This window comes from Vombatus ursinus, unplaced genomic scaffold (genome assembly GCF_900497805.2).
Source record: "Vombatus ursinus unplaced genomic scaffold, bare-nosed wombat genome assembly UNPS02014791.1, whole genome shotgun sequence".
NCBI lineage: Eukaryota > Metazoa > Chordata > Mammalia > Diprotodontia > Vombatidae > Vombatus > Vombatus ursinus.
In genome coordinates this window covers 80,623,462-80,645,305 of record NW_020954569.1, presented here as the reverse complement: position 1 = coordinate 80,645,305, position 21,844 = coordinate 80,623,462, and the positions used below count along the sequence as shown (strand labels likewise).

The following is a 21,844-nucleotide window of genomic DNA, read 5'->3' as shown; positions in this document are numbered from 1 at the left end:
GCTAATGCCTAATAAATACATTAACAACATTGCCTCTCACACATCTTTGCTATGATGGAAAGAACCTTGAAATGGGAGTGAGGATACTTGGACACTTGTTCTTCTGCTATCACCGATTAGCTACATTGACCTTGGGTTAGCTAATCTCGCTTCCTCGTGTGTAAAATGGAGGTGATGAAAATAACAGCCCAACCTGTTTTAAAAGGTTGTTGTGAATATCAAATGAGATTACGTACGTAAAGGTGCTTTTAAAAAAAGAACTATAAAATCACTATACAAATGGAACGCAGTATAATAATAGTAATATTAATATTCTCAGTCTAGCATCGTTGCTATCACCAGTCCTGATCTTCCCAGCTTCGTTGGTCCAAAAGGTGTTTTTTGGTATTGTTTTTCCTTGATATACTTCTGCTAACAACAGTTTCTTGATCTTGGTGGTTCCTGGTCAGGATTTTCTATAACATGGTTCATTGGTTTATAATGAGGAAGAGTTCTGATGTAAGGTCAGAAGACGGAGTCAGTCAAAGTGATAGATACAGTTTAACAGTAATTACCCAGGAAGGGAAATGGGGTCAGAATTGCTGAATTTAATGGTGCAAAGAATGATCATGGGAAGGGAAGAAATGTGAACTGGATGGAAAAGGTTGAGTAGTGCAGGGGAGACTGAAGTTAGCTGGAGAGAAAGTGATTAAATGCCAGGCTCCTGAGTGTCAGAACACTTACAAGCAAAGCAGAAATGACTCCAATTTGGATCCCAGGGTCAGATGTTATCTTTGCCAAGGCCAATTCCTTTCACCACTAGCATGCATGTGAGGTCCTTGCTAGGAATTTGAGCAAAAAATGAAATCATTTTCACTCTTATGAATTTAATTCAGTTCAGATCTGGGTTACTTGTTCTTGATATAAAATAAATTAAAGTAAGAAAATGAAATAAATTAAATTGCCAGTGGGGGAAAAATCCAGACTTATTATTTCAGCACTCAAGGCTCTGTACAATCTCCTGCTTGTATAACTCATATTTTCCCCCTATTAAGAGTGGTACAGGGTAAAGAGCAGTGAAAAGAGCACCAATTCTGCAGGCAAAAGATCTGGGTTCAAATCCCACTGTGATGCTGTTTACCCATCTACCTTAGGCAGATCATTTAACCTCCCCAGACCTCAGTTTTCTCATCTGTAAAATGGGAGAGTGATATCCAATGACCTCCAGGTTCTTTTCAACTGTAGACCTAGAATCCTATGATTAAGTGAGGAAAACTGATGTTATTAACCTCATTTTACAGAGGAGGAGATTGAGGCCAAGGAAGGTTAGGCACTTTGTTCAGAGTCTAGACCTATTTCTACTGTAAATGCCATGTGGGCAGGGACCATATGTTCTTCTTCTTCATATTCCCATGGGCACCTAGCACAATACTTTGAACATAATTATCATTCAGTAAATATTTATTGATTACTTCATTGCTTTAGCTCATGCTAGAGGACCTCAGTGGACATTTCCTCAAGGTTTCCCTTCTAGATTTGTGATTCTCTTGGTGTATCTCTGGCTTTGCACCTTCCTGTCTTCCCAAGTACTCATCTCCTGGCCGCTTAGTAGACCAAAGGAAGGTCTTGTGGCTGAGATTTGCCAGTGTCTTAGAGATTCTACAGGCCTGACTTGAACCACAAGGGAAATCTTACGTAAACTGGTTAAAAGAATTGGGCTTAGTGCGATCTGAAGGGAGCAGAACTCAAGTCTCCATCTCCTCCTAACGTAGTCTTTTTTTTTTTTTTTTTTTGAGGAGCGAGGGTATCACAGACCTGGGTGAGTGGGAAAGCAGAAGTTGGGGAAGGGAGTGCTGGGTAGGCAGGTTGCAGCTCCAGAAAGCAATAACCTGTTTCAGCCTGAGACTTAGGAGTCTCAAATGGAATTTCAGCAATTTTTAAAGAGCCCTGTGAGAGGGGCCCTTTGGAATTGCTCACAGAAGTTTCTTTGTATTTTTTGACAAAATGCCACATCGAGTTCCAGTTCCATGTTGTTTGGGAGCAAAGTGCCCCAGTGGTCTGAAAGGCCCCTCTTTTTGCTTCTTTCTTAGGAATCAGCATTGCTGAAAATTTCCACAGTCTCTCGGAAAAATATCTTTTTTCTCTTCTTTTCATTTAAATCTGATCTGTGGGCTCTTCTTCTCCCCTCAAAGCCAAAACACCTGGAGGCTCTTTTTGATGCACAAAAGTGAGATACCAATATGCTAATCCTTTGGGGAAAGTTAGATTTATTTATTTTCTCTCCCCTCCCAAATCTTGAAAAACCTATGTGAGCCAGAGGAGCTACCAAAAAACCCCCCAAAAACCCAGTATCCATTTAATAGTATCTTGTGATTAAGAATGACAAATAATCAGAATCAGAGAATTTTAGAGCTGGAAAGCACCCAGGGGTCATCTAGTACAATCCAGGCCTGAAAAAGAATCCCCACTACACCATACCCAACCAGTGGTCATCCTTTCTCTGTTTGAAGACCTTTGTGGAGGGGGAACCCAGCACCTCCAGAGGCAGCGCACTCTATCTTTGAATAGCTCTAATTTTTAGGAACTTGTGGTTTTTACCCCCCTGACTTCAAGCCTGAATTTGCTTCTATCCTATTCCAACCTATTGTTCCTTTTCCTGCTGGACAGAACAAGTCTAACCCCCTTCTATATGACAGCCCTTCAAATATGTAAAGAAACTTTCATGTATCTCCATCCCCCCCCCCAAAAAAAGTCTTTTTCTTCTCGAGGCTAATCATTCCCAGTTCCCTCAACTGATTCTCAAATGACACGGACTCAAGGTCCTTCACCATTGTGATCCCCTTTTTCCAGATGCCCTCCACATCATCAATGTTCTTCCTAAACTTTGGTCCACAGAACTGGGTACCAAGTGTGTTCTGTCCAGAACAAGGTCAGGGGCATTTTCACCTCCTTATTCCTAGAGGAATGACCCATACGCTCCTCTTAAAGCAGCCTAATATTACATTAGCTTTTTAGCTGCCATAAATAGGAGTGCAGAAATAAGAAAAGGTGTAGCTGTTGTTTCTGCTAGTGGTAGTGGTGTTATTCTCCTTGAGAACTTGATCTTCCAGCAATTAGCTGATTCTCATTCCTTATAATGGCTACTTAGCTTTTATCCTGGTGTACATTTGAATAGTTCTTTATAGTTTGCAAATGCTTTCCTCAAGAGTAGGAGTTCTTAACTTTTTTTTTTTTTTTTGTATGTCATGAATCCCTTGGGCAGTCTGGTAAAGCCTATGGACCTCTTCTCAGGAAAAAAAAAGTTCATAATTGAAGGAAATGCTGAATTTCAGTTCAAGGCTATGAAAATAAAGATGCAAAAATTTTCCCCATTCAGGGAGTCCACAGACTCCCTGAAATCTCACTATGGACCCTAAGAACTTTGCTCCAGCCTCGATTCCATCCTCTGTCCAAGCCTTTCAGCTGAGTGTCTCTAATTGGAACTGGTATAAAAGCCTTCAAACATCTGATGGGTTGGGGAGTCCTTTGGCTCCATGGGATGATAAAACTTCAAGCCAAGAAATGAAATTATTCTTTATAAATACTAGACTTCAGTCTGTCTTGAAAAATGGCTACGGTATGCTTCCATAGCCTTGAGGAGACAGAATGATATAAGATGCCCTCTTCATCTTTGAGCAATCTTTTCAAGATCAGTTACACAATGGAAAACACTTAACTGTGTTAGCTAAAGTCCCCTGGCCAAATGATTTCTTTCCTTCTCTTCCATCTTTTCTTCTTTCTGGGGTGTGCTTCAAGAAATAGCCTTTAAGGGTGTTTTTTTTTTCTAGCTAGCCCAGGAGTTCCAGTTTTGTTTTTGGATATTTTAGACCCATACTTAATATGAGGGTTTCAAGTCAAGTACATGCAGGCTGCCCACTATTTCCTGTCAAGTACTCTTGGTTACAAAATGAGTTCCTAATATTCAAAAATCACACTTATAACCCAAATACTGGCAGCATCTGCTTTCAGCTCAGAAGTCAAATGTCACAGAAACAGAGAACTGTCTATCCATGCTTAGGGCATTTTTATCCAGAGACAAAATGGTATTTCTTTAAAAAAAAACAAACTTGAAATATTTAATAATACAGAAAAGGTGACTACTTGATAGCAATGGTGTGATATTTGTAAGGTAGGCAGAGCAACTGTTACTCTTCTCTTTTCCCAAGTGAGGAAATCAGGTTTAAGAGTAGTGAAGTGACTTGCCCAGGGTCACCCTGTTAGTACATTTCTGGGACTCACACCTAAGACTTCTGACTCTAAGTCCACTGCATCAAGCTGTCTCTCTAGAAAGTATAATACTGGAAAAGGATCACTTTTTTTATGTGCATGATATTGAAAGGTGAATCAGACCCTTTAACTGAACTGAAAGGAAAAGGCTTGTCATAAAAATATTCATGAAAAATGAGCAAAAAGTAACATTACAATCTTCCAGACCGATAAGTCTGCTTGGGAGTGACAGGTGTTGGAGAGGCAATGTCTGGTATGCACATGTGCATCTGATTTATTTATATCAATTGTTTATATCAGACCCAGCCAAAGTCCATGCAGCCAGAATAGCTTACAAAGAATCCTGGCATTGGGGAGCTGGGTGACCCTACTGCTTTATTACAACATAAGGAATTTTTTATATGAAATGATCTATAGCCTTTGAGATCCCAATTATATGTAGGTGTGTAACTCGCAGACATGCAACATAACTGCAGAGTCCAGATTTGTCTAGTTTAAGAAGTTAGCATGATCTCTCTCTTGTCTTCTGTTTCATCCTGCTTATGTATTCAGATTAAAAAATACCCCAGTCTCTCAAGCCTCTCCATGAGGATCCACGGCACTCTCTGAATGGTTCTCCGACCTTCTCCTGAAGCCAAGGACAGGAATGTTTTCTTTATTATTCCCTAATACTGGGAGAAACTCTTTGCTGTCAGTGGGAGTCTTTCCCAAGGTTTTCCAGAAATGTCTGGGCTAAAGGATCTGTCTTCTAGATAAGAGGGTAGCAAGGGTGGGAAGGAGAGGTGATTTCTCCCTTCCTCCTTCTTCCCTTGATCAGAAAAGAAACAAACAAGAGAATGTACTCAGGAATTGGAGGTTCAGTAACTCCCTTCTTAGGCTTTTCAGGACACTCACGATGGTTCTCTTGCAAGTCGCCATTTTCTGGTCTGGGTGGGATAGGGTTATATCTCCCTCATATATTATCTTCATTCTGGTCTGGAAGCCCAAGAAAAGGAGAAAAAAAAACCCAGTAAAAGAAAAAATTAAAAAGGAATGATTTCTTTTACAATTCATCCTTATAGACCATAGAGAGACAAGAGTCCTCAGACTGTCAACCATGCCTGGCCCCTTAGGCCTCTGAAGCCCAATGGAATAGGTATCAATGTGTAAATCAGGCTCTATGGGGGCTGCCCTTCAGGTGCTTATAGTAAGTCTCATCAGGTTGATTAGGGGAAACTCATTAAATTATTTAGGGGCTCCCCTCGTCATCCTGCTTATGCATCCAGAAATCTCTCCCAACTGGTGACTTTACAAGGCATACAGCCTATGTCAGCTTCCCATTTGGTCCTCATCTCCTGCCTTGGTTAATCCAAGGCTTTCTTGGGAACACTCACTGATGCTTTCTCCCATATCTCCTTTCCTAGTCTTCTCTTCCTTTGTAAACACTTCTCACACACACTTAGCTGTCCTCCTTTATGTTTTCTTTCTCAGTCTTTCAATGGCAGTCACAAATTAGCATTTCCATGGGCATTTATGGTGTCAGCATAACTTTTTTTTCATAGTAAAAATAGATTCATAAATGTCATATTCATGGTAGGGTGGGGGGGTGATGGATGAGGGCAGCTGGTGGCGCCATGGTGCATGGAGCTCTAGGCTTAGAGTCAGGAAGACTTGCCTTCCTGAGTCCAAATCTGGCCTCAGATACTTACTAGCTAGGTGACCCTGGATAAGTCACTTAACCCTGTTTGCCTTAGTTTCCTCATCTGTAAGATGAGCTGGAAACAAATATGGCAAACCACTCCAGTATCTTTGCCAAAAAAAAAAATTCTAAATGGGGTCACAAAGAGTTGGACATGACTGAACAACTGAACAATGACAGCTATGTGCCAGACACTGTGTTAAGTGCCAGCCTAGGGTATACAATTAATAAAAGGAAAGATAGTTCCTGCCCTTAAGGAGCTTATAATCTAATGGCAGAATACAACCCACAAAAGGAGGCAGGAAAGTTGGGGGGGAGGTGGTGGAGAGACCAGGCGGTATCTATGGAGTTGCAACCAGGCAATGCAGCAGATACAGAGTGGAGTGAGTCTAATTTCACCCTCCATCAAGGAAGACATTGGGAAGAGTTTGGTTCTTCAGCTGTCTAGCCCCCTAATCAGCTTGGAGAGGAAGCTGAGGGAGATGGTATCAGTTAAGGCTTGAGTTAGCAGCATGGTGATGAAATTAGAGGTGATGAGCATATCCTGGGAGGGGCATCTCGTTGCTGGGAGTTGAGACCAGACAACTAATACTCTGAAAGGTCCAGAGCAGTGAATGCTGTCAGAGGAATCACAGAAGCTTAGAAGCAAATGATCTATACTGGAACAGGGTTCCCACCACAACATCCCCAAGTGGCCATCCAACCTGCAATGCAAGACCTCAGGGGAAGAACTTTGTCTTCTGAGGCAGCTCATTCTATTGTTGGACAGCGCAAACTGTTACATCAAGCAGAAATCTGTGTAATTTCTACTCTTTGGTCTTAGTTCTGTTTTCAGACAAATAGAACAAGTCAAATATCTCTTCTACTTGACAAACCCTTTCCTAAATTTGACTATAGCTCTCTTCCCTCTATTTCTCCCTCTCCCCCTTCAGGTCTTTTCTTCTTGCGGCCTAGCTTAGGGTGGGGCACTGCCTTAAGAGACCCTTTGTAGCCAGGGTGCATCATAAGGACACTGAACTGGGAGACATGATTAGTGAAAGGGAAGTGGGAAGGCATTCTCAAGACCAGCTTGTTTGGTATGGACCTTGAGTTTAGCTAGACTTCCCCAGGCCAGAGAGAATGATTTTGTTCTTTAGTTCCTATCTATTTTATTGAATCCTAGAGAAGATTGAGTAGAAAGAATTTTACAAATGCCCTGAGTGTCACTGGAGACCAGTGGGATTGGCCAAAGCCTAGAGTCATGGCCTACTGTGGGAGACAGACCTTACTCATAACGAAGAGGACTCAACTTCTCATGCTATTTAACCAGAGCTGCCCTATAGGAGAGGTTACCCCAAAGCATCTCTTCTCTCCCTATGTCTGTCATAAGCTTTCTTCACAGGACAGCTGCACTTACATCTCAGGGATTATATTTTCATAAAATAGAACCCTTAAGATGCCACTGTTGTGTACATCATCGTATTTTAGGGGACACAATATACTTAAACATTTTGGTTTTCTATTAGGAATCTTCTAAACTTATTGTATATCACTGTCTTTCATACACTTGACATTTCAAACAAACAAGCCTGCTCTTTGTTATTCCCTGGGTATGACATTCTCTCTCTTGCCACCATGCCCTGTGCTAAGAAGAAGCCCCCTCCTCACCTGAAACTCTTAGAATCTCTGGCTTTCTTCAAAGCTTAGTTCAAGGGCCACCTCCTGCAGGAAGCCCATGCTAATCTCCTCAGTTGTTTGTGCCTTCTTTCCAGAATTACTTTGTATATATTTGACATTTAATTTTCTTTATTAAAAATACATTTTTATATATTTCATTAAATATTTCCCAGTTACATGTAAAACATTTTTAACATTCATTTTTTTAAAAAAATTTTAAATTCTGAATTCTCTCCCTCCTTCCAACCCCTCCCCTGCCTCTTGAGAAGGCAAGGAAGATGATGTCAATTATATATTTGAAGTCATGTAAAACATATTTCCACATTACTCTGGCATTTGATTTTCTAAGTACCTCTCAATAGAGTATACCCTTCTTGAGGGGGAGGGTCTTTTATTTTTTTGGGGGGGGGAGGCAATAAGGGTTAAACTGACTTGCCCAGGGTCACACAGCTACTAAGCATCTGAGGTCAGATTTGAACCTAGGTCCTCTTGACTCTAGGCCCAGAGCTCCTTCAGTGTGCTACCTAGTTACCCCGAGGGGAGGGTCTTTTAAAAAATTTTTGTGTTTGTAACGCCAGCACAGTACTTGGCACATAGAAGGCATTTAGCAAATGCTTATTGAATGAATGGTCTATTTAAAAGCCAACTCTGGCATTTCCTTCACTTCTATCCACTGCTAGGCTTTAAGCATTCAGTAATTTGGAATTTTTAAAAAAATTACAACATATTTCTTCAGGGGTGATTTAAAGCAACTCTACCACAGTCTGAGAGCACCTCTGCATTTCAGTTGAATAGATCTAAGTAAAAAAAAAAAATTCAAATTACATAGCACTATTTAAGTAAGTGCAAAGTGTAGCTGGTCAGGAAACCTTGTGCTCTCCAAAGTAGCCCACAGCCAGCCTTTGTCAGAAGCTTTGAGTAGATTTTTAGCTTGCACATTTTTCAAAACAGTCTGTTGTCTGAGAGCAACTGTCTTGTTGAGTTGGCTACATCAGAAGTAAAGGCCTCTGCACCCAGGGGGTGCTAGTGAAAGCCGAAGATGGATGAGCCGCAAGGAGAATGGCTAACAAATCTGTCTCTTAAGTGGGATTCTGCCTGGGGAGAGATGCCAGGGACTTTGTAAGTGAATCCACATGGACAGCAATGGCGTGTGGGACCTGTCCAATCCCATTGTACCTTGGTAGAGGAAGTCATTGGGGAATTGAAGATAATGAAGATTTTTTAAATCCTGAACAAAAAATAATACATGTGTCCAGCACAGATGAAGCATATGCACACACACACACACACACACACACACACACACACACACAGTCAGTTGGCCAGCTATAGCAGAACAAAGCAGATGGTGGGGGTAGTTTCTTTAGGGCATCTTCTCAGCAGCCTACAGGAGGACACTATATCACCATCAGCAGCAGAGCACAGCTGACACCAATGGGAGCTGACATAAGTATATCCATGCTTGGAACAAGGAAGGAGGCTCTGGCTAATGTTACGGAAGGGACAGTAGAGGGGAGAAGCAAGGGATGCAGATCACTTCATAATGGAGCTGGATATACTTGAAAGGAGGCAATTGGAGGCTACAGACTTTTTGTAAATTTTAAAATTTGTACGTAAGAAGCAACATTTGTATTCTGGGAAACAGAGGCCCACAAGATTCTCCCCCAGCACTTCCCTTCTATATCATTGCCAAAAAGGGCCTTGCAAAGATACTCCATTGGTAGACCAATGGAGCAGCAGAGGCTGGCCACCTATTCACTGGGCTTGTCAAAGAATCAACCTTGTTCCACTTGGAAGGGGGAAAGGAAGATGCTGTTCAGTAGCCAGGCACTGACGGTCTAGCTGGGGGTGGGTGATGCTGAGTAGGGGTGGGGAGACTGAGCAGTAAGAGTGGGAAGGAGAGCTGGGCATGGTGACATATGCTAAGCTAACTGCATGTTTGTATCAAGTCTATCAGTAGTATGCTGAGCCCTGGGGAGTGGGTGACCAGCAGGCTGCCTGAGATGGGGTAAGCTAGCCCAAACTGGAAATGAAGCAGGTCAGAACTTCCATGATCAGCAATGGGGTCAGGCCATGAGTAGCCATTCTGCTTCCAACTTGGATGGGACAGGGAGACTCAGTCTTTAAAAAAAGAGAGAGAGAAAGCCAGATGGGAAGCACATGCAAGCTTCTAACTCTAATGGGCAAGAGTAGTTCTCATGGTGGTGGGGCAAAGGTGGTAACTGACTCACACAGCAAGGAAAATCCAGTTGTCTGGCTCTCACCATCTTTGTCACATGTGCCAGGGGCCACCTCCAGCCATCCTGATCTATACCATGCCACTGGATGGCTCCAGAGGAGAAAGTGAGGCTGGTGACTCTGCACAGCTCTCCCTCACTCAAATGCAATTCACTTACAAGTCATGGCATCACCTTCTTCAAGAACAAAGGACAAACAACAACATGTGCCATTAGTTCTTTAGTTAGAGTATAAGCTGAGTAGATGTTTAAAGAAATTCCTTTTTATTATTATGAATTCGATAGACTTCAACACACATGATCATACTTTTCACACACACACACACACACACACACACACACACACACACACACACCTGAAAAAGAGGACTGCATATAAAGCTGTAACTCTCTACTACATACTTCTTGGGGTTTTTTCTAGATTTCAGATTTAACACAAGTAGTTCCTACATTACTTGGCTTGTCTATGTCACATTCTGAACTTCTTTTCTCTTCTGTTAATTTTTAAATGATTTATCAGTGTTCTTTTGTTTGTTTTCTTCCTTTTTAAAAAGCATCACTATCTCCCCATTTCATTCCCTGACACTCAAACCTCCTCCACCCCTGCCACATAGGACCAATATATGGGGTGTTCAGGAAGGAGTAACCCCTTTAGTGTGAAGACTTACAGAGATCTTTTCAAGGGTGTTCATTCACTTTTTTGTTTGTTTGTTTTGTTTTGCAAGGCAATTGGGGTTAAGTGACTTGCCTAGGGTAACACAGCTAGTAAGTGTCAAGTGTCTGAAGCCAGATTTGAACTCAGGTCCTCCTGACTCCAGGGACAGTGCTCTATCCACTGTGCCACCTAGCTGCCCCTGTTCGTTCACTCTTGATGTTCACCTGTCCCCCAGCTCTCATCTGTGGCTCCAAGAAACTGTAGCATAGGCAGTGGCCACACCCTGATAAAACTGTTTCAGAACGACTAAACCAGGATGAGGGTAACCAACAGGCCTCCAACCCTTTGATGAGTTAGGGGGTGCCTACCTCAAGCATGTGAAGACTTCCCCCAGCAGAATGGGTAGAGGAGAACGATTTGTTCCAGCAGCCACAAAGGTAGCTATTGCAGGCACTGTGGGTCCCTTACAGCTTGGTCAGACATCAAAGACACCAAGGTCATCCACTGCAGTCTGGAGCATAGCCAATTGTTCTGACTTTTGTCTTGCCACTGGATTTGATGACTCTAGAAGAGAGTGTGAGTGAGGCCTGTGTAAATCTGCCTTACTTAAATCCAAATCACATGCAAGTCAGGATATCACCCCATGTGTCATTGGTCCTCTTTGAAAATAAAAGAGGAACAACGACAATCAGATCTACCCTCTTTCCCCTAATTTGAGTTAGTCTTAGATTTGTCTGTAAAAAGCAACAAAGCTACAACTTGATTGCCTGGAGGGTGGGGGTGGGTGTGGGGGGGCCGCCCCAGGAGTGGGGCAGAGGATGGGGAGATGCCAGGCTCAAGCAATGCTTCCCAGTTTCCTGGTGGCCTCTGGCTGTATTGGCTTTCTGGTCACCTAGAGAGTCATTACCTTTTAGACACAATTACTTTCTAAAATGACTGAACCAGTTCAAAGCGCTAGCAAGAGTCTATTATTGTACCTGTCTTTCCACAACCCCTCCAGCATTGATTGTTTCCTTCTTTTGTCACCTTTGACAATTTGCTGGGAAGGAGGAGAAATTGTTTTATATAGAGACAAATAATGGCAAGGATGTGAGTTATTAGATGGGAATATCCTTCCACATATTTGAGGCCAACCTCAGAAGTGAGAAGAAGAACCTTATGAAACAATGATCTGTAAGAAGGTCTATCCATAGACCCAGTGAAGAATATGAAGTAGGATAAAATGAGAGAAAGCAACAAAGTAGAATTACTTAGATGGTCTTAAAACCCACATCAAACTTTTGTGTTTGAGCTAAAGGGAAATGAAGAATCAGAATGGTGGAGCAAAGTAGCCAATAGTGTTCACTTGTGTGGTAATTTTGGTTGAGGCACTACCTCTGTATAGAAGCGTGAACAGTCTGGTGGCTAAAAATCCAAGACAGAGGAGTCATTTCTGAATCTAATTCTAAAGTGAGGTTAGATCACCTTCTCAACTTCCACACATTTTTGGCTGAGTCTCACCAGGTGAGTGCCTCTAATTAACCTAACGAAGGATGATCTTTCTCTACATTTGGAGTTTTCCTTCTTTGCATGCCCACAGAGATGACCAGTTCAGTTGTGAGCTTTCTAATCCACCCCATATTTTGACAACAAGAAGGTAGAAATGGAAGCAGATGTTATAGTCAGGCTATTCTGATTAATGAAAGATGGAATGAATTGTCTTTTTTTTTTTCCTTTGGGTCTGGTTTGTGTTAATGTGATTTATGCTATATTCAGGAATGCACAGACTTGTCCTTGGGGTTTGCTGCTTTTGCAACTGACGTTGTTGGACCTGATAAATAGTGAAATAAATGGTCTGAAATACTTTTTGCTTCCAAAGATAAGTTTCTTATAGAACATTCCTCACTCTGTCAGCTCTCAATGGAGTTGATTCTCATCAGGTGAAACCCAGGTGAGTTAAATGGTGGGTAGAGGGCAGGTAGGGGATAGAGTTGTATTCTGAGTGGGATGCATCACTTCCAAAATTGCAAAGATCATTTAATAAACGTCTTCTGGCCTGTTCATTATCATAATCACTTGGGTCCCACATTTCTTCCCTCTGCCCCCTTTTTTTTTAGGCAATTGGGGTTAAGTGACTTGCCCAGGGTCACACAACTAGGAAGTGTCAAGTGTTTGGTCTGAGGCCGGATTTGAACTCAGGTCCTCCTGACTCCAGGGCAGGTGCTTGGGTCCCATGTTTCTTCTACAACCTAGCAGCAGTGTGCCCACTCAACACACACTTACTTGTTGGTTGATAGCAGGTTATTTCCAGGTTTGCTAAGAGGCAGCCTGTGGGTGTGTAGGGCTTGGAGTGAGGAGACCTAGATTAGAATCCCATCTCAGATACCTACTAGATGTGCAGTTATGAGCAAGCCACTTAAGCTTTGAGAACCTCTGTCCTCTCATCTGTAAAATGGGACTAATAATATTTGAGCCATGTACCTCACAGGGTTGTTGTAAGGAAAGTGCTTTGTAAACTTAAGTCACTTCTTGTTCAGTCATTCAGTCACATCCATCTCTTCATGACCCTGTGGACCATATTTTGCCAGTACTTTCCAGGGAGTTTTTTTTGGCAAAGATACTGAAGTTGTTTGCCATTTCCTTCTCCAATGGATTAAGGAAAATAGAAGTTAAGTGACTTGCCCAGGGTCACAAAACTAGTAAGTGTGTGAAGCCAGATTTGAATTCAGGTTTTCCTGACTCCAAGTCTAGCACTCTATCCACTGAACCACTGAGCTGCCTCTAAATAAAAGTATGCGATTACTACCAAAGAGAATGGCATTGTCAGTATTTTATTTCTGAGTCTTTCTGTAATTTCCCACATACCCTCTTTCCTGATATTTAGCTGCTCAGTATGAGGTTTAGTGACTTCAAAACACTTTTACTTGAACAAGTATATTGTTTTAAAATTTATTTATTGATATATTTTGTTTTTATATGATCTACATTTCATATTGCATTTTTCCCAGAGAGCTGTTCCTTAAGATTTTTTAAAAAAAGAGGTTGAAAAAAAGTTCCACAAACCAACATGTCTCAAAGTCTGGCATTTCACGCAGTTTTTCTCAGCCTTGGTCCCCAGCCTCTGAGAAGAGCAAATATATTTTAAATCTCTTTAAATGTTCCAGCCTCAAGGATAGTCAAACCCTCCTCAGTCCAGCCACCACTCCTCATGGATGTGATCATTTATAGTCCTGGGCATTCCTAAACCATTTTTCTGCCATCATCCCTCAGGGACATTTAATTTTTTAAGTCTATCCAATCCATTTACATTCTTCTCTTTCCATCCTTATCACTGTCACTTACCTCCAGACCATTCTCCTAACTTTCACAGTGACTTCACTGATTACTTTCTGGCTTGCCCTCACTCTCAGCATTCATGTGGATGCCTCTTTTAACAACCTGACCACACAGCTCCTCAACCTCCAGCCCCATACCATCTCTTGGAATTTCAGCACTTCTAATTCTGAAGGCATTTGTATTTGATCCTGGAAGTCATGAGGAACCATTGGAGTTTATTGAGTAAGGGGATGACTTGGTCAAACCTGTCAAAGCTCTAGGAAAGTCAAATTAGCACCTGGAGGGTACATTGGAGTGGGGAGAAACTTGAGGCCAGGAGACAAATTATGAAGCTATTGCAGTCATCTGGGCAAGAGATTATGGAAGCCTGAAGTAAGGCCATGGTTATGTGAGTGGAATTAGAGGAGAGAAGGGAATGTGTAAGAGGTGTGGAAACAGAAACAAGATTTGGCAATTGCAAAGATATATGTGGTGAGTAAGATTGAGTAGTCAAGGTTTTCACTGTGGCTGAGAGCATGTGTTCCTGGAAGGATAGGGGTTTAATTGATAATAATGGGGAAGTTCAGAAAAGGGATGCGATTGAGGCAGCTAAGTGGCACAGAAGATACAGCACTAGTCAGGAGGACCTGAGTTTCAATCTGGCCTCTGCAACTTACTATCTGTGTGGCCCTGGACAAGTCACTTAACCCTGATTGCCCCCAAAGAGAAAAAAAGGGACAGCATCAGGGAGAAAAATAATGAGTTCTATTTTAGACATATTGAGTTTGATATCCAGTTCAAAATGTGTAATAAGCAATTGGTGATCTAGGCCTGGAGCTCAAGAGACTAGGGCTAGATATATAAATCCAGGAGTCATCAGCATAGAGATGATAATTGAACCTCAAGGGAGCTAATGAAATCACCAAGTGAAAGTGGAGGGAGAAAGAAGAAGAGGGCCCAGGTCAGAGCGTTAGGGGACAATCACAGTTATGACATAGATGAAAATCTAGCAAAGGAGACTGTGAAGGAGTAGTTAGGCAGGTAGGAGAACCAAGAGAGGAATGTCACCAAGCCCAGAAAGGAGAGACTACCCAGGCAGTGAAGGTGATCAACGGTGCCAAGTGCTGCAGAGATGTCAAGAAGTATGAGGCTTGAGAAAAGGCCATTTGGCAACTATGACATCACTGGTAACCTGAGAGAGCAGTTTCAGTTGAATGATGAAATTGTAAGCCAGGTTGCAAGAGAATGATATAGTCACTGAGTATAGGTGGCTTTTTTCTAAGCTTAGCTGATAAAGTAAGAAGAGATTTAGGATAATAGCAGTGAGAGGAGGGTCTAGTGAAAGTCTTTTAAGGGAGAGATTTGGGTATGTTTGTAGGCATCAGGAAAAAAAAATAGATGAAGAGAGACTGAAGATGAGAGAGAAAGAAAAAGAGGGAGAAGGAGAGGAAAAGGGAGAAATGGGGGGAGGGAGGTGATATTGGGGGGGGGGGCAAGCCAGAAAAGACAGGAGGTAATAATATCAAGGATTCACATAGATGGATTGGTCTTGGCTAGGTGAAAAGCCACTACCTCATCCAAGATTAGAGTAAAAGAAGATCATATCAGGTCATATCAGGGGGATGTGAGATGAGGAGAAGAAGATGTTCTGGAGAATGGCCACAATTTTTTCAGTAAAGTATGGGGCAAGGTCCTCCATTGGGAAGGTAGGATGTTGAGGGAGGAGGAAGGGATGCTATGAGAAGTCTGAGAAAAGAAAAGGTTTGGAACAGCTGCAGTATTGAGGATAGAGAATTGATTAGGGAGGAGTAGAAGAAGTACCTCATTGTAGTGACAGTCTAGTTGTGATTCGATGACATAAATTTCTAGTGGACCCAGCCAGTACAATTGTTCAGTTTCTTCTAGCTCCATTCAATAGCATGTGAGTAGCAATGAGGGAGGTGGAGAGTAGAGAGTAATCCAGGGTTAGGGAAAGACATGATTGGTAGTAAAATAAAGGAACAAGAGATTCAAGAGCAGAGGGTCCTTCACAAAGGGGTTGGGATTGGAAAGGAAGAGAGTATAACCAAAGCAAGGGTAATGTCCTTGGCTAGTACTGAAGGGACAGAGGGATTGGAGGTCATGGTGAGGATGAAGAATGGGTTTAAGCATAAGGAGAGTTGGAATGATAAAAGATTATTTTAAGAGAACAGAATTTTGGTATTGTTGAACATGGAAGTGGAATACTTCTATATAGTAAGGGTATGACCATTGTTGGGTATGGCTGAGGTGGAGGGGAAAAGTAGGCATTGGAGTTGAGTAGATCGAGGAACTGGGAAGTTAGGGTATTTGCTATTTTTGTTTAGTTGTTTCAATCATGTCTGACTCTTCATGACCCCATTTGGGGTTTTCTTGGCAAAGATATTGGAGTGGTTTGCTATTGCCTTCTCCAACTCATTTTACAGATGAGAAAACTGAGGCAAACAGGGTTAAATGACTTACCTAGGGTCACCCAGCTAGTAAATGTCTGAAGTCAGATTTGAATTCAGGGACATGAGTCTTCGACTCCAGGCCTGGAACTCTATCTACTGCACCATATCTACTACTGGAGGATACTGGAGGGAACATCAACATGTATGTTGAAGTGCCCCAGTATGAAGTGGAGAGAGAGATAGAGAGAGTGAGAGAGAGAGAGAGACAGACAGACAGACAGACAGACACACACACACACACACACACACACACACACACACAGAGACAGAGATACTACGAACCAGCCATTGAACTCACTGAGAAAGGAGAGTGAATACCATTAGGGCTGGTATATAATGGCCACCAGGATATGAAATGGGTGATAAGTTTGGATAGAGTGAACCTTAGAGGAAGAGAGGTTGCTAAGTTGTACAGTGTTTGATTCAGGCTTAAATGCCAGTGGTCAACATTCTGCCCATACTGTTAAGAAGTTTTCACTATTTAGTCTGGGGACTATTCAAGGTTATATCTATGGTCTGTGTCTAAGTCCTGAGGTTTCTCCTTGTGCTTAGTGAGGTGCTACTGCTGTCTATTGTATTTATGTAGCTCTGTTGGCCTTGGGTGTGGCTGTGTCACCTTCTCCTGGGAATTTCCGCTCTCTTCCTCTCTTCCCACCCCTCCTCCTCTCCATCCCTCCTGCCCAGCCTTTTATAACTACATAAGGTTTGGATCTGTTAGCAAACACTTGTATAATTATACCTCTCTCTGTTTATAGATTCAGTAAATGACTCCAGTGAGAAGATATCTATTCTTCAGCTGTTTGGTCTAAAAGATTTTCCTCTTTGTGTACAGTTTGTTATTTTGTTGCAACCCATTTGATGTCTGTTTTACTTATTTCTGAGCATGGGTGGCGACCCACAGTTAAGAAGCTGAACTAGATGACCTTTACTCCCTTATGACTCAAAATCTATGATCCTATGATACTTTAAGATATATTATACACTTTAATTTCATCTAATACTGAAATTTCTTTGTACTTACTTGGCATATGTTTTGCATAGAATATAAGCTCCTTGAGGGCAGGGATTATTTTGTTTTTGTCTTTGTATCCACAGAGTCTAACACAGTAGCTGTCACATGGCACTTTTGAAATGTTAATGCTATGTCTGCCACATGCAAGGCAATGTATTAGGTACTTGGTGAGGTACTTGGTATTAGGACTTAGGTCCTATGAGGTACATAGGATCACATAAATCAATAAATGAAATATTCTCTACTCTTCAGGTGTCTTTGATTTAAATATTCATTACCCTGGGTTATCCACATAAAATAAGAGGAAGGGATCTAATGAAATATACAGTAAGCACGTGTTTATAACAAACATACAATGGTCAATCAAACTTGTGACCCATCATAGCACGGGTTGTGATTCATGGGAATCATTAAGCAGAATAACAGTAACTATCATTTATATAGAGCTTTAAGACTTGTAAAGCACTTTACATATCTTATCTCATTTGGACTGAATAATAGAAGAGAATTCAAGGAGTTCGCTGCAGTCCTAAACAACCCCCTAACAAAAAACAGCCAATACCTATGGAGATGGTGGAATCCTAAGGCAGAGACTTCACGGTGTTATTTACTAAGACTCTGGATCTTAAGCAACTCTCCGACATCACCTTATAAGGAAGTTCTTCTTTATATCTGATTGAAATCTCTCCTGTTGCATTTTTTTTAGTCTATTTCCTATTCTATACTGTATGGAAATAAAGACATCTGCTCAGTGTCCTCCTTATAATAACCTTTCAAGCACTTGAAGCCTGTTAAGTTGCTTGAAACCACTTTTTCTCTAGACTAAACAACCTCCAATCCTTTAACCTTTTCTTATAGGTTCTATCTTCCTTCTCTTTAATCATTTTGGTTCTTCCTTGGACCCTTTCCAGTGTCTCTACAACCCTCATAAGATATAGGGCCTTAAACTGGACATAACATTTTAATAAGGGTCTGATGACTGCCAAGTTCCGTACAGTGGGGGGATGACTTCCTTTTCCTGTCATCTTCCCTCTAATGCTAATTCACCCCAGCATCATGTTGACTTTTTACTATCAGCATAGCTTACTGACCCGTAGTTAATTCATGGTCTACTACGATACCCAGGTCTTTTTCTGCTGTAGGTCTCACCAGATCTGTCTTGTGTCTGTGTAGTTTACTTGTCATTCCAAAGTATGCAACTGCAGCTGCAGTCCCTCTCACTGAACTTCATCCTGTTGCTGTGAAACCATTTCTTTGGTTGGTTCAAACACTTTGATTCCATTCTTTTCTTGTAACAACTCACTCTTATTGATGGCGTTTACAGACTCTCGATGAGAATAACAATACTTTCAATTGCATTATCCAAGTTATTGAAACAATATGTTAAATGCACTTAGACTCAGGATTAACCCCTGCTTGGCATCATTTTTAAGAATATCCATTTCCCTCCTTTGACTAAACTACTAATTACTTCTGCAGTCTGCTGTGAGTAGAGCCCCTTCTGACGGAAATATTGTCCAGACCATATCTTTCTAGCTTGCTGATGAGAATGTCATATGGATTCAAATGTCTTGTTGAAATTGAAAGTTAGGTGAGAGATGTACCACTTTCTTTCCCTTTAAAAAAAAAACAACTATAGTATCTATTTATTTTTGACACTTTTCTTTTTAAATTTTAAGTTTCAAATTCTGTCTCTCCCTCCCACACTCTCCCCCCCTACTGAGAAGTCAAGCAATATGATATCAATTATATATATATATCATGCAAAACACATTTCTGTGTTAGCCATATTTTTAAAAAAGCAAGAAAAATGAAGAAAGTGAGAAAATTATATTTCACTTTGCACTCAGAGTCCATCAGTTCTCTTTCTGGAGGTAGATAGCATTTTTTCATCATGAATTTTTAGAATTGTCTTGGAGTAGTGCATTGATCAGAGTAACCAAGTCTTTCACAGTTGATCATCATCACAACAATTGCTGGTAGCATGCACAATGAACTCCCAGTCCTTCTCACTTCCCTTTGCATCAGTTCATATAGGTCTTGCTATGTTTTTATGAAACTACCCCCCTTGTCATTTCTTATTGCACAATTATACTCCATCACAGTTATATGGGACATTCAGCTATTCCCCTATTGATGAGCATCCCTTTGATTTCCAATTCTTTGCCACTACAAAAAGAGCTGCTATAGACATTTGGCATATATTGGTCCTTTTCCTTTTCTTCCCTCTCTTTGGGCTATAGACCTAGGAGTATTGCTGGGTTAAAGAGTATGCACAGTTTTATAGCCTTTTGGGCTTAATTCCAAATTGTTCTCCAGAATGGTTGGACCAGTTCACTGGTGTACCACTTCCTATATGAATCCTTCCCTGATACTTCCCAGATGCCTATGATGCCTCTTCTCCAAATTACATGTTGTATATGTTTATATATGTACATATGTCCATTATTATGTCCCCAGATAGAAGGCAAACTCCTTGCAGGCAGGACTGTTTCATTTCTAAACTCTACCACTTAGCACAGTGGCTGTTTCATATTAGGTGCTTAATTTTTTTTTCTTTTGTAGATGTAATCATCAACAAATAAAAACATTTCACTATACAAAGAAGGACAAGTACTGTGGTTTATGAATGTAATGGAATATTATTGCATAGAAGGTGTTTATTAAATGTTTGTTAATTGATTAATTGATGTCCCCAGGCTTTCAAGAAGAGAACCCAATGTCAAAAGATCTGATCTGAGGACCTGGGATTGGGACAGAGCCATAGATACTCATAGGTTGTAAAGATTCATTTCAAACTGTGGGGACCACAAGATCAAAGACAGCCTGAGCCACAGAGAGAGAGAGGGGAGGGACTTACCAGTCAAAGTTTTAGGAGGCACAGACAACAGGGAAGAGAAAACAGAAATGAGGTCAGAATGGAAGCTAGCAGAAAAAACATTCAGTTTACAAACATTTGATTTCTGTGTCTCTTCAGGAATTAGCTACTGCACAAAGACTTTGAATATTTGCTTTAAGATCTGTCTCTTCATGGCAGGGGTTCGATGTGACTGCCATTCTGCTAGGAAGCTTGCTTTGAACTGGGACCTGTAGGCATATTGGTAAAAGAATTGTTTTCTTACTCTATATTTGGGCCAGAGAGGCTTCGTAGTACATAAGAGTGATGGACTCAGAGTTGGAATCTTGCCTGAAATACTTACTAGTCATGTAATAACAAGCAAGTCAGTTCACCTCTCTGAGGCTCAGTTTCCCCATTCATAAAATGGGTAATGATAGCACCCACCTTACAGATCTGTTGGTAAGATCAAATGAGATAATTATGCAAAGTGCTTTGTGAACTTTCAAGCATTATGGTAATGTAAGATTTTATCATTAAGATCTCTGCTCAGCTTGGCTTATGGCATAGAAGTAAAAGGCCAATGGTGGGCCAAGGCCTTCCCTTTGAAGGTTTTTTGTTTTGTTTTGTTTTATTTCATTTTTGGTTTCTCTTCACAACTATCACCAGAAGAGTGCTTGCCACTCTTCCATAGGCCCAGGTCCTGCAAGATAGGGATGGGAGTTGTGGGGAGGGAGGAGAGGGAAGAGGTATAAGCATTTTATGTAATGCTTGTTATGTGCCAGGCCCACTAGGCTACCCTGAGTATAGCAATCAAGTTAATTCCAGGGCAGGTGATGATGAGGATTACTCCCCCTGGAGTTTGTGGGACAGTTGTCCCAAGGGGCAGGCCCTCCTACCCTCCCTCAGAGAGGGAGGCTCCTCCCCTTCTGCAGTTACTCTATTTCTCCTGGCTGGCGATGGCACTGGGAAATGAAGCCTTTTTCTTTTGCTTCTCTTCTTCGTACATGTCTTGAATCCTTCCAGGTCTGCCATCCTTGTAAAGCTAATTTGCTCTTTGAGGCTTCAGGATGCCAATGAAGAAGAGCCCTATTTTTAGGCTAATTGGCCATGGTTGAGCAGTCAGTACTGGATCTGGAGCCACAGGACCTGGATTAAAATCTTACCTCTCTCATTTACCACCTCAATGATCTTGGGCAAGTCACTACTATCTCTCTGGGCCTCAGTTTCCTAAAAAGTAAAATGAGACTGGACTAGATAATCTTTCAAATCCCTTCCAGCTCTTGACCTACATGCTTGGGAAGCTGGTTAGGCCTGGGGTAGTACTCCAGAGGGAACCTGCAGAAATGTGTTTGTGAAACCCCAGGAGATCTTTAAGGTCCTTCTAAGGACTGACCTGCGTTTTTTTGTGGTTACCTGAAGCTAGGCCTTTCCGTGGCAGGGCAGTCTGACACAGTCACAGCACCTTGAGGACCCCAGCTTGGATCTGTTTCAAAAAATTATGTGAAAATGTGTTTTGAGCACAGTATCTACAACTATTTGAGTTCATGGGAGCAGCGTTTTTGCTCTTCAGCAAAAAAAAAAAAAAAAAAAGTTGAAAGTAAAGGAAAAAAAACCGCAAATTAGAGTTTGAAGTGGGGTTGGTGAATAATTTTATGAAATAAAACGTGCGATTCCTTTCCTCCCCTTTTATGAAAAAACAAATACTCTCTTCCTGTCTTGTTTGTGTTGCCATTAATTTAAGACAGGAAGCCCTCAAT

At 41.4% G+C, this 21,844-nt stretch overlaps 1 protein-coding gene across 3 annotated transcripts in view; it reads left to right on the top strand.

The window, feature by feature from the left end:
- PDZD2 (PDZ domain containing 2) overlaps nucleotides 1–21,844 on the top strand; it is a 367,396-nt gene that overhangs the window by 58,152 nt on the left and 287,400 nt on the right. The gene's annotated exons all lie outside the window — the stretch shown is intronic.